Source organism: Falco biarmicus, chromosome 12 (genome assembly GCF_023638135.1).
Source record: "Falco biarmicus isolate bFalBia1 chromosome 12, bFalBia1.pri, whole genome shotgun sequence".
Classification (NCBI taxonomy): Eukaryota; Metazoa; Chordata; class Aves; order Falconiformes; family Falconidae; genus Falco; species Falco biarmicus.
This window is the reverse complement of record NC_079299.1, coordinates 13,503,336-13,517,133: the sequence shown is the minus strand read 5'-3', so window position 1 is coordinate 13,517,133 and position 13,798 is coordinate 13,503,336. Positions and strand designations below refer to the sequence as shown.

At 39.9% G+C, this 13,798-nt stretch overlaps 1 protein-coding gene across 2 annotated transcripts in view; it reads right to left on the bottom strand.

The window, feature by feature from the left end:
• EML4 (EMAP like 4) overlaps positions 1-13,798 on the bottom strand; it is a 162,996-nt gene that overhangs the window by 128,879 nt on the left and 20,319 nt on the right. The window lies entirely within an intron of this gene.

Here is a 13,798-nt window from a genome sequence, read left to right as displayed (position 1 = left end):
TGTACTGGGTGCACATGGGGGGTGGGCATTCGGAGCGGCACGAACCTGCTCAAGCACGTTGCGCAGCTCAGCTCATCTTCCCAGATCAGCACGTACTACCAAAATCCAGTAAACACCTTTTAATGCAGGATTGTATAAAAGGGATTTTGTACTGATTAAAAAATTATTATTCTTCATACTTCTGAGAGGTAAGAAACACCAAGCAACAAAATGCAAAAGCGCTGTTCAGAAGTAAGAGATTTAAAACCCTACAGCTAACCAGAACTAAGTATAACAAAATGTTCCATTGACCATAAGCAAAAAAACAAACAAAACCCCCCCAAAAAACACCACACCACAAAAAAAAAACCCCAAACCCAACTCTAAGGTACACAACTCTAATTATACCTCCGATACAATTACTGTATCAGTAATTAGCTAAGGCTGGGAATATTCACTGTGTAGACAGAGGTTATTTATTTATTTTTAAAAGACCTTGCACTCTACATAAAAATATGGAGGTAACAAGCAATGGGGTCACGATTAAGCCCCTTATAATATGATGTAAAATTCAAGCCAGAAAAAAAAATAATCAAATGTTAATTTATATTTATTTAACTGTAGACTAGTACAGTTTGTCAGAATATCAATAGTCTATTAGGTATGGTAGCATTTCTACTCTGCACATTTATAGATCGGATTTGTTGGGTTTTTTTAATACAGTGGTATTTTAATACAGTTTAATAGAGTACTAATGGTACGTTCAGACTCCCATATGTGGCAATATCTGGAAACCTTTAATTAAAGACAAAAATCCATTTTGCAATTTTAAGTCTAATTTGTGAACTACACTCAGGTTCATATTTTGACCGAAGTAGTGAAAATAATTATCATAAAACAGCCTCAATGTATTGCCTCAGTTCACTTTGTTAGACATGGCACAGTGTTTTACAAACGCACAAACAATAATGTCAGCTCTTCACGCAAGTTTTGAAAGCATACACACATCTTCCTTAAAACAAAAAAAAACCAAATCCAAACAAATAAAAACATCACCTTATTCAAGAGTTTCTCTTTAACATTTTAGAGGGTAAAGACCTGTTTCATGCCTACCAGTTCCCTGGTTCTGAGACCACGAATAAACCACCTGAGTAAAAGTGCAATTTTCTGCACCTCGCCTCATCTGTAGTATTACAGTCACACTCTAAAACATTTTCTTCAGCTTCTTCATTTTTCTCTTCCAAGTTAAATATATTCCCGCTTTTTTCAAGCACACACATTCTACAATTCAGTACCTCCCCAACAAAGTAACATACAGTGCAGACCATCACTACTATCCATGTATGCTTTTTAAACTATATCCTACACTGCAGCAGGCATTTCCAGCATATCGCCAAGAAACCCATCACTCAGTTCAGGTGAGTTTAGTAATTTGTAGACATCTTTGTTTCCACTGTTATCCCAAGAAAAGACGAAGATCAGAGCAATGAGCACTGGACACAGGGTCCTGGGGAGCTCACAGGTGAGCTCTGCTGCCAGCTGTTTTCTAACAAACAGGAGCAGCAGTGGAGTGCTCAGTGATGTACCACACACCAAGCAAGGTCCAGCTGAGGGGGATGGACGCCTCGGAAGGAAAATACCTGCTTGGAAACAGCGTACGTGAATTTGTGTGTGTGTGTGAGTGTCTTAACAGGTATGAATTACATATGCATTACTTTTTCTTCATAATGATGCCATTACTTTTTCTTTACACCTAAAAAAAAAGTCACAGTGAAAAAGAGAACAGAAAATAAATAAGTCTTAAACATTGGAGGTGACCATTTATTTATGGAAGTTATACTCTAACCTCACATCTCCAAGCTAAGTTTTAAATATTTAGGTTAATAGCTACTTTGCCTACTAGAACAACCATTTATGCTCTTCTTTTAAGTATCACCTATATTGAAGAAAAACACAAAACTCACCAAAGCAGAGAGCAAAAATACTATTCTACAACTAAAGCAAAACAGCAAAGAGGAACGTGTAGTTATTTTTAGAAGTCGTACAAGGTATTTCATACTACAGTTATTTTAGTCAACTTATGAGCAAATACATGCAGTGACACGTAATCAGTATTTGGGGAAGGATGCATTTACAACAGCCGCAATCAAAAGATTCTGGCTCTAACAACAGAATTAAGACACGTATGATTTCAGATCAGTCCTTTTACAGCATGTTAAAAAAGCTCACATTGACCCTTCCCATGATATGAGTCCATTTTACTCCACCACCAATATAAAAAGGTGTTAGAAGCTGTATTTCAGTATTGATTCAAACATCAACAAGCGATAACAATCTGGTCAACTTGGAAAAGTTACACTAACAGCTTTTTTACAAGTTCTTCCTTCCCTAAACAGCAAGCTGAGGGTTAGACACGACAGAATGATCTCCCAGATCCTGCACCCAATTCCTTCATTTATTTGTCCTGCCCTGTAAGCAGGCAGTAAGACTGCATCATTTCCAAAGTCAGCAACACAATAAGCCTTGACTTCCCAGAACTCCAAAACTGCCAAAACGCTCATATATGATTTCACTTGTAAAAAAAAAAAAAAAAAAAAAAAAGCTAAAGAACCCCACCAACCTCCCCCTCAGTCCCAAAAAACCTTTTCACATTATACATCCCTTCTCCAATTCTCTTCCCAGTGGAAGAAACTGAAGAAAGTACACTGGTACATGGACCACCTAAACAACCTTTTCAGAATGCACCTATTTCATTAGGCCAGGCATCATGCCAAGTCAATCAAATCCAAAACACTATATTTTAGTTAAAGCTAACACTACCTCTCCTCTTCCACGGAAACAAACTACTAGCCTTTTCATTCAGAAAGAAACTGCAAACAAATTTGTTTTGCCCCAAGACATTAGTCACCTCTTACCTGCACCACTTGATAAGTGTTACAGATTCTTGCCTTGCCTTCATGCAATTTAATCTGCACCTGAAGTGCAGATACTCCTGAATTTAGAGCACCACATAAAAATGGATGAGTTACTTTATAACGTCGATGGTGAATGCAGCTTTCTCCACGTGAACTATTCCTGTGCACAGGCAGGAGGGTGGGGGGGGTGGTGTTTGAAGAAGTTAAGATTGTCTATAGTCTTCAGAGAATGAGCTGAAGGAGACGTGTTCTTGCACAATGCATTATTTTAAGCTTGCTGAAAGCTGATGCAACACACAGATGTGCATCTTCCTTTCTTATTTTTAGCACGGGGATCCACTTCCTTGCTGCCCTGAGCTACACGAAGGGAACATTAAAATAATCTTCCAGTAAGGAAGAATTCTGCATGCTTACTAGACAGGATAATTACCGCTGTCCTTACAGTACACGCTGATTGTACTTGGCTACAGATGGTTAAACAAATACATTGAGAGACTCGCCACCTGACTTTCAAGCCACACTGTGAAATTCACATTTTATAAATATTTAACTGGAAATAAAACCAGTAAGGCTTATCATAGCCATCACAGCTTCATGCAGCTTAATCAATTAACAACAGAAACCTTAAGACAATACAGATATGGGAAGCTTGCAGTTACTCACAAAATCCTAACTGGAACAGACTGCAACGCAATTTCCCAGCTCCTGGATCAAGTGCCTGTGTGATCTCAACAAATCCCGCCAACAAAGAGGAAAAAGCTGTTAGACCCTGCCAGCAAGTTTTTTTAAGCACCTGCCTGCACCTGGGGGAAATAAGAAAACGCAGCAGCGAGCCAGGGGAGCTGAGGGATGGAGCACAACAAGAGATGGTGGGGGAGAAAAGGCCAGTGCATCACCAAGAGAGATTTCTAGCTCTTCAGTTCTCATGCTACAAAGTATTATTTGCAGTCTGGATTTTATTTATACGTAGACGCATACATACACAAACAAAGAGCAGATGAAACTTCAGTCAGCGCTTCAAATCTGCAAGAGAAAAAAACATTCAGGAAAGTAGTTGGAACTTCTGCATTTCTCTTTTGCTTTGTGGTAAAAGTGACTATCTAATTGGATGAATCTTGGGGGCTGATCATACAGAACTCAGCAAACAGATTTCTTAAAATTGCCTCTCATTTCAGCTCCAACTTTGGGTTTAATTCCATTTGTTCATTTTAAAGCTTGCTATGCTAATGTTTCTTCTGACAGTTTCTGGCCATCCATTGACATAATCAATGACAGAAACAAAGAATATAGTATTTTCCCATTATAGGCTTTCAGGCTCCTGCAGAAATGAAGTTTCTTCTTCCTCTTCTACCATGATGTTCACTGAATGTAAAACTTAAAGCTGTTATGGACTGAACGCCGGCTCCAAACCTGATGCATCCATACAACAGAAAACCCTAAAAGCTCCTGCATAACAGAATTGACTTTAGGCAATCTCAGATAAGACCACTGCATAACAGAAAAGTATCAAATCTCAGTTGCAAAGCAACACACAAATTTTTCCCTTCTGTTTCAGCAAATCATGAAAAAAGGACAAAAATTCACATTGAATTCATCACCAGCTTTCTTCCTGACAAGATATTATAGTCTGATGTTTTCAGAGCTCAAGTGCTTTAGTTAGAATCCACTGCCTTATACCTGCTGAAACCACAGAATCCACTGAAATTATGCAAAGCTTTGAATTTTAGAAAAAACAAGTTATCTACAAGAACACCAGCTACTAAAAAAAAAACCAACCGAAAACCAACCAACAAACGGAAAGCTACATCACAGGCTCAAAGAACCGAAGTCATATGTAATCAGAACCAGGCACTTAAGGCTCAGTATCCTGTGAAAGAGTAAAATTTGTACATCATCTGATAACATGCTTTACATAATAAGACATGCACAACCTATAGTATACTTTCACACCTATATTGCTTTCTGATTGAAGATCCCAATTTAGCATGTATGTGATGCTGTCAGTAAAAAACTAAGCTCTCCAGCTAACAGTGCCCTCAACTATATATCTGTCTTTAAAAAACAGTGTATAGAACACCATGGGCAACCCAATAAAGTTTCTTCTGCTGGAATTCCTTACAAAGCTGCGTGCTAAAAAATGGCAAGTCTGGGATCCCACCACCACCGCTGGTTCACACAGTGAAACTGCTCTGTCCATACCCACCCCCACCAGCTCCAGCTAACAAACTTACAGATCAGGGTCAGATTTTTATCATAAGTTTTCTTGTGCTCATTTCTAACAGCACAGAAGACAAATCAACCAAAAAACTCAATACAACTGTTCCTCAGACTGATGCAGCTGCAAAGTAATGACTAGATTACTAGGAGTTATTAGAATAAAAATTATATTCTCCAAAATACTTGATTTTTAAATTTCAATCAGATTTATGGACCAATATGTTTGAAGCATATTTGCATATAATTTATATTCATAATTTAAATTATAAATTTAAATATAAATATTATTGCTTAAATTATAAATTTAAATATAAATATTAACATTTTAATTATAAATTTAAACTTCATAATTGCAAATCAAGGGTTACACCTAGTGGCACGTGTACCTGGTGATCAATGGAACTGCTTAGAAGTCAGTGGTCTTTTCTAAACTAGTTACTGACTTGTGTCAGAAACTTGAAGATCGCACATGATCTTGACTAAGTCACCACAAAGACCAAGATCTCCAGCGATTATACACAGGGAAAACAGAATGAACGGTTTCTGCCTGCAGCACCGTAAGGGAAATTCCCAACTGCACACGTGGTTTTCCCTCCCAAAACCCTGCCCCATCTCCCCCAACACCAAAGTCCTTTTTTGCAGCAAGAGCAGTTAAAGGTGAACTTGCAGCTCCTTCCAGCAGGCACAGCTCACTGCCCAGTTCCACATTCAACCACAGAAGAGCTTCAGGCAACATGTAGAGAGGGGGGAAAAAACAAACAAAAAACACGCTTTCCACTGTCAACAATGAAAAGAAATAATAATAAAAGTTATAACAATAAATAAAAACTTAACATAATAAACATAAAAAATACACATCTTCCATCAGGTAAATGAGGCTGCAAGTTGACAGCTCTCACTTTTTCCCTATATTTGACAACAGATTATTTTTAGGAGAGTGACTACTCCTCAAGGTATGCCAAACAGGCTTCTACTCAAAACTGAAGGCATTCGCTTTATTGTAAGTACTACTGCTGGCATCAGTCCAGCATCTTAAGCAATAGACCATGATTTTATTCTGTGCCTCCAGCAAACTCGAGTGTCTAAGAATAAAAGGCCAATGCATCTCCAGTCACCTTTATATTTGACAAGTCAGTATCTCTAGTACCATTCACAGCTGTATAAATTCATATCTGGGATTTTTTCCAAGTTCATTGCAAGAATTCTTGGGATTTTTGTTTGGGTTTGGGGTTTTTTGTTTGCTTTTTTAAAAGAGCTATTTGGAGAGAAAGTGTTACACAGTTTTATTATAACTTTCAAACTAATTGTATCAACACTTAGGGGGAAAAAAGAAAAACAAATCTGCACCTGGATGAACTCAAAGTGTTTCAGGACAGGCCTGCTTACAGGCCTTGGGGTTATTCAAAATAAAGTGAGGTTCATTTTCAGATGAAGAAAAATGTACAAAGCAAATTCTGGCTAGCAATAATTTGCCACCAGCTCCAGAAAAGTGTCTCCCAGATCTTACATAAATAAGTCATACAGAAAGATAGCTTAAAATTTCAGCGAATTTAAAGCAAAAACAATTCAAAAATAGTTCCGATATGCTGAACCCTCCCTGATACTTTGTGGTTTTTCTATCAAGTATTTCCCTTAAAAGCACGCTTCCTCAATTGCTTTTCCCATAAATGTCCTCCACATGCGACCAGCGCAATAAAGTTCAAACAATGTAAATTTGTATCAAATTAACTCAGATCAATTGCAATTCTCCCTTTAATTTCTTTCCAGTTCAAATCACTTTGAATGTACACCTTCCACACAAATACAGACTGGTTAAAAAAATAAATAAAAAAATTGTTCATCTGCTGCACTCTGTCCTTTTAACAAACAATTCCCAATTCCTTCTCAAAAGCAGTGATGCACTTTTAGAAGTTGAAAATAAAAACAATTTTCTGTTCCACTGTTCAGCTTTCCACTGATCTGTTTATTAAATGTGGATCTCTGAAACATAAGGATTGGGTGAGAAAAGAAGATACATGATCATTTTCAGAGGTTGGGTGAGGAACAAGTTGGAACATCAGGCTTCCAATGCAGCGTTTGTGGTCTAACAGGTCTGGACCAAATGTCAACGGCCCAACTGGTGGCTGATTTCCACTCGTGCTTTTACTGTCATGTATTTCCCCTAGAACTGCTCACATACTTCCCTTAAACCCACAAACGGTCTAATGGTCCAGCTGGCCGGTGATTTCCAGTGGTGTCCCCCATGGGTCAGCACCAAGGTCAGCACAGCTTCCTCCGGTCAGTGGGATGGGCACACCCCCACCCTGTTTGCGATGACACCAAACCGGAGGAGGACTGGCTTGCCAGAAGTCCCACAATATTCAGAAAGACAGAGAGTCTTGCAGCAGAGCCAGGATAACCCCAGTTATCCTGTTATCCCAGTTACCCAGCAGCATTGTGGGCTGGGGTGACCAGCAGAGAGGAGCTGGGGATCCAGGTGGACAACCTGAGCAGGGATCAGCAGGGTACCCCTGCAGCAACCAAGGCTGACCACACACTGGGCTGTATGAGCAGAAGTGCAGCCAATGCAAATGATTATTCCATTCTGGGTCGCCCCTAGACACATATCTAGTCTGGGGGGCCCCAGTACAGTGGAGACTGGCCAACTGGAACGAGTGCAGCAGAGGGCCACGAAGATGATAAGGAGGCTGCAGCACATCGTGTATGACCAGAGGATGCAAGAACTGGGCTCACCTGGCCTAGAGGAAAGCCAAAGCAGGATCCAGTTCTACTCCTCACTACCTTGTGGGACAGGGCCTACAGAGAAAAGCATGCCAAACTAGTCAGAAGTGTGAAGGGCATGCAGGAGGCAACCACCACACATTGCAAGAAGGGAAACTCCAATTCAACCACCTTATTTTTAGCTCTTCACTATTCTCAATTCAATTTTTTATTTTTTTTTTTCCTTTGTACTCAGAGGTGTAACCTTTCCCTCCTTGGAGATACTCAAAACTCAACTGGGGCAAGACCCTGAGTAACACGATCCATCTTTGAAGCCAGCACTGCCAAGGCTGGGCAGTATCGGACCAGATGACCTCCAGCGGTTCCAGCCTACATTTTCCAGTGATTCTATGATCTATTCTAGGAGGGCATGCACGGTATAGGATTACAAATGTAATATACCAGCAAGCCAAAACGCACTGCCAATCAAAAGGCAAGAATAGAAGATAACTACTCTACAGTCTTTTGACATACCCTTGTCAGCAGATGCTCCAAAATGCTGTCAAAACTCATGGGAAAGGGGAAGGGGAAGAAAAAACCCCAAACCCAGAAATGCAAACGCATGTTCTTCCTGACATACCTGTACGTAAGGACTTCTACCTTAAATACAGCAGATCATAGCTTTCTCCTGCTCAGCCCTGAGCAACAGACACAGGTAGTACAGATGCTGGTAGCACAGACTTGGCTTGAAGGGAAACGAACATCTGCGACAAAAGACAAGAGCTCTGAAATGGAAATTTTCTTCAAGGCACCATCCACTGGTTTACTCCCACTAGAACCTACTCTGAAGTCACAATTCCAAGACTGATTTATCAATGCATTTGAACAAATCCTGCTGTCGCTATCAAAATGGGTGTTAGGTGTGTGCTTGTCTCAGCCAGAGGTGTCTCACTGCAGAACATCTTAAGAAAAACCTGGTGAGGAAAATTCTCTGTTTAGACAGAAGCATCTGATAGCTAGCCAAAGTCACAATAAAGAGTCTGTAACAAACAGCTCAGGGAAAACAGGTTTTCTGTAACTGACACAGCAAACCGCTCTCCAGATAAGCGTCCTCCTGGTGTCTCAGAGCCACCACGGCTATGTTTGGGAACTGGGAGTGCTGGACGTGCTGGGCCAGAAATTCAGCCGATGTCAATCGCTAGGGCAGTGATTAATAACAAGGATCAATAACGATCAAGGGCAGTGGTCCTGGCCTGCTATGCTTTTGTTGCATGTGTTGAAAAGACTTAAGTGAAGTCTGTTGTGATAATTTTGATTCACATTGGTGGACAGTCCTCACGACAGAAATTCTGCTAAGGAGAATAGGGTAAGAGGCTGGTTGTTTCAGCATCTGGCAGTTTAAGCTGGGAGTGGACGGAAGTACACCAACATTTTGGAGAATGTGAAACCAGTCTACACATAGAAATAATTATTGCTTTTTGCTAATAAATATAATTAAGACACCGTGTGTCACTTAAATTCATGTTAGCTTTAGGAGACTAACTTAAATTTACTCTGAAGACTGGAATCTGGCCATAGTTTAGGTTTCCTATTAAGGTGAAACAAATAAGGGGAACCTACATGGGTGAAAAATGTAGGTGCCAGTAGAACCTGAAGACAAGATGAGCGCCAGTAATAACCTCATGCACACTCACCCTCCTGCTTCCTGTAGTGACAAGGACAGACCTCATCTATTCTGCTGAAAATGCTATTTTCATTTCAAAACCACTATTTTGAAGAATTCTGTTTCTACTAATAGCCTGAGGGAGGAGGGAGAAGGAAGGGAGATAAAAGAAAACAGGACTGTCCAGCACTACAATGCCAAAAAATATATTCACTCACTCCACCTTGCTTAAAGTTGCAGGTATTTGCAAACAAGAAGTCCACAAGCAAATCAAGGAGACCGAGGTGACCAGTTCTGGATTAAAGTAACTTTAGAAGTTGAAATACTAGAGAGGTTATGCATGAAAAGGTCTGTAATTAAAAAACAGAGGTTGAGACACGTTGCAGAGAGGGTACTCAACCATTAGTAAGAATGCCAAATCTGACATTCGGAAAATGTAGCCTCTCTTGTAAGAGTTTCTGCGTGAGATGTAGAAAAAGAGTTACTGAGCTGGGTGCAATTTATATATGCATACATGTAAGAAAAGGAAAAAAAAACACCAAAAAAATGGAAAAGGGGGAAAATTATTTCAGTAGAAGATTCCCTGTTTTACTGGCCAAAATGCTAAGTCTTCTGAGACATCTGACAAAAGCAGTGCATTTTAATGTGTTGTATAGGTAGCACAGGAATGCTGTCAAAAACACAGGAAAGATGTTAAATGCTAAAATTCACCATTCTTGCAGAGCTGCGAATTAACACTCTGAGCATCACATTGTGGCAAAGTAAAACCACATACATCAATAATGTGTATTTGCACATCTCTCAGGTTAATTCCAACAGGTTTTGCTAGCTCCTTGGTTGCAAAGAAATAAACACAAAAATAACCAAACTAACATATGGCTGCAAATCAGCTAACGAGCAAAGAATAAGTTCTATATGAAAAGATGTAAAGAGAAGGGAAAAAACATCAGAACACTAAAATGCTTAGAGAGCGCAACTATGGCAGAGTTTGATCAGTGACTGAAGATGCCAACGCTTACCGACCAGTTTGTAAATTCCTGTGCTGGCTTGTCAAGTGTCATTTACAAAAATGCAGTCTGAGCGAACAAGACACACTTCACGACTCGAGATAGCATGACATCAGAAATGCAGGATTTAAATAGATACACCTAGTTACCCATTTAGAAAACAGAGAAAAACTGAGCAAACACCTAGACATTTGAAGAAAGCATGTAGTCACAACTAATACTGGTATCACGGTTCATTAAACTAGGAAGGTTATACAGATTAGAGGTTTACATGCGTCTACAAAAACAGCAAGAAAACTCAATTGTACAACTGCACCCTTTTGTCCCCAGTGGTCTCCTTATGTCACTCCAGATTTTCTTATCTGGACAATTAAAGTAAACAAACTAGACTACCAAAAAAAGTTGGAGAAACCACTGTCTAATCCAGGCAGGGAAACAAAAATATGAAACATTTCACAGTACATTTTTACACATTTAAGGATTTTAACCTGAGAACACCTGCCTACAGGTATTTTTTAAACAGTTGCAGCTCCTCTTTTTAGCAGTTTTACTCTGGTACACCACCTTTTTACAGAATCAAGAACATGCCTACCATTTTCCTCTTCAGTAGTCTCAAACTAAAAATTTCAAACACACCCATACAGAAAATCAAAGTAAACAAAAGGTACCTTTCAGACCAAATACTCTGCGTTTATAAACATATCTGTGCCAAAAGCCATGGCATGTTTTTTGAGTAATGTTTTTGAGCAATTTCTTCACAGAGAAGAAATTAACTGTATCACAAAGTCCTGTCACTCAACAATACTCTGGATTTTTATGCAATGCATCACCTTATCCTTCAACACATTTAGGTTACTGCAATTGCCTGTGGCATCCCTGACTACAGAAGTGAGACTACACATTATGCATAGCACAAAAATTACTACATATTCAAAAAGTCCATACTTTCATAACAAATTTTGCTCTGCAGGAGAGGACAGCATGGATGTCTTATTTGTGGTAACGTTTGGTATTTCTTCAATTAATATTTCATCCTTAAAGTAAGTCAGTCACCTCTGACACCTCTAGGAATGCATTGACAACACCGTGTAATAGCTCCTAATACATCCCCTCCTCCATACACCTTCAGTTTTACGTAGATTTGTGTGGCATATTAATTTTTAAGTGTTTTAGAGATATAATGCTGTCTTTTGCGCTAGCCCACATTTCACCTGAAGGAACACCGTTCACTTGTGCAGAAGGATACGCTGGGGGTGCCAACCACACCTCCCATTACAGCATGCCCTTTCCTTTTTCCAAGTCTTAATTCTCCACAGCTCCAGCAAATTAATTCCATATAGGCCCGTGCTCTTCATGCCCACTTTCTACCCAAAGGTAATTTCTGTAGAAAGACCAAATATAACCGATTCAGCCACTTCTCAAGGTGTCTATCCATCCACCCCACAGCAGCTTCCTTACGCTCTGCACAGAAAATTGGTGCTGACATAACTGAGCAATCTACACATTTCTGCTCCAAAACGCAGTTTCTATCATGTTACTCCAAGGTCTTAGGTGCACCCACACCCCCCACCAGCCTCCCGCCCCTAGCCAGGGCACACGCTGGCAGATTTTCTCAGCTTGAGACAGTTTTGCTCAAGGGCTCCTTACTCTCAAGCAAAAATCCTGTCACCTCATAGAACAAGTTGAACAAATGCTTCTGAACGGCTGAATCCCACAGGCACTGTAGAAAACAGGAGAAAAAGGAGTCCCCAGAGAAGAGGGAGCTGCTGGTGGGTAGGGCAGCAGCATCCTCCTGAAACCCTGACGGAGGAGAATGATCACTGAGCTTAACAAAATGCCAGATGGTGCCTCACTGCTGCTACATCAGCTGTTTAAAAACACAAAAATGCATGCAAAGAACATCACACTGTACACATGAACCAGCCTTACACATCAAGTGTTCCAGGTGAACTGCTCACCAAATAAGTTGTCTTTAACTCCAAAATGAATCGAACAGTAGGTAGGATTTCATTCGCAAGGCAGCATTTCTGAGGGGGTTCTTAGAACAGCCACTGCACAAACAAGCCTAATATTGCAAAAGCTCATTCATTCCTCGGTTTCTCAAAACAACTGCAGGGAAATATACCTTTCTCCTTATACACAGGGGTTTGTGAACACGTTTAAACTTAAACACCAAGTGAGATACAAGCCAGTCAACAAGAATATCTAGCTGCACAGGACTCTCTCACCTAAGATGTTGAAAGGTCTGGGCAAAGGTTTCACATAGAAAAGTGCCAAAACCCTCTAAAATACAGAATTCAAACCAAAAAAAAGTCTAAACCACAGATAAAGACGACCACAGAAGTACTTGAGCCCAAAGAGGCATTATCACGTCACCCCTCCTCTGAACGTTTTAAAAGACTGCTGTGTAAAAATGGTACAGTCACGAGCATGAGAAAATGCTTACCGTTAGCAATCCTAGTCCTCCATACTGCTAAATTTTGCTCTCCTTCTAATCCTGGCCTCTTTCCTAGCAGAATTTCAGAAATAGCACTGTACAGTAGGTTCTGTACTCCCAAAACTATTTTACTCAAGTTCCACTTTTCCACAAAGATGATGCTTCTCAAGTAATCAAGATGATTTCCCTTAAATCCCACATACTCATAACATGGATTGAAATTGATCTGATTTTTAGAAAATGTTCACATTTAATTCGTGTTTACATTTATCTTAAAAAGGACATATCACAAACCTCTGTTTTCCTGCATTACATAGAGGCGACCCACAGTTTGCAGACATGAACAGCTAATACCTCACCAAAGCACGTGAGGAGCCTCTTAACAACCAGCTGAAAGTCATTGGGGCAAGATTATAAAGGCTTAAAAGCCACAAGGTTCTGAAAGTCCTATTTTATACTACACATGACTCCTGAGCAATCAATAAACAATATTTTTAGCCCCAAGAAGCAGTAAAAGAAGGATAAAGTTCTCAGCCATGAAAATGAGTTTTCCAGATATTCTGACTTGGTAATTGTCATGGCCAAGACTAAATCCTACACCTTCCCCTGCCATGGAGTGAATACAGTACATAGCCTTCCTTAAACTCCAGAAATTGGACTGTGGCAGCAGAAATAAAACAAGGGAGGGCTGAAGATGAAAAACCAACTTAGAACAGGCACTTCTGATGCCAAGCCCGTCATCTATGTTGGTCATGCACAGACCCCATGTGGTGCTCTGAGTGAAACTAAAAATAAATAACCTACTGACACAGGTACAGTTATTATTTCCTACAATACTGACTTACAAAATACTGTTAAAACCACGCGAGGAAGTCACAAA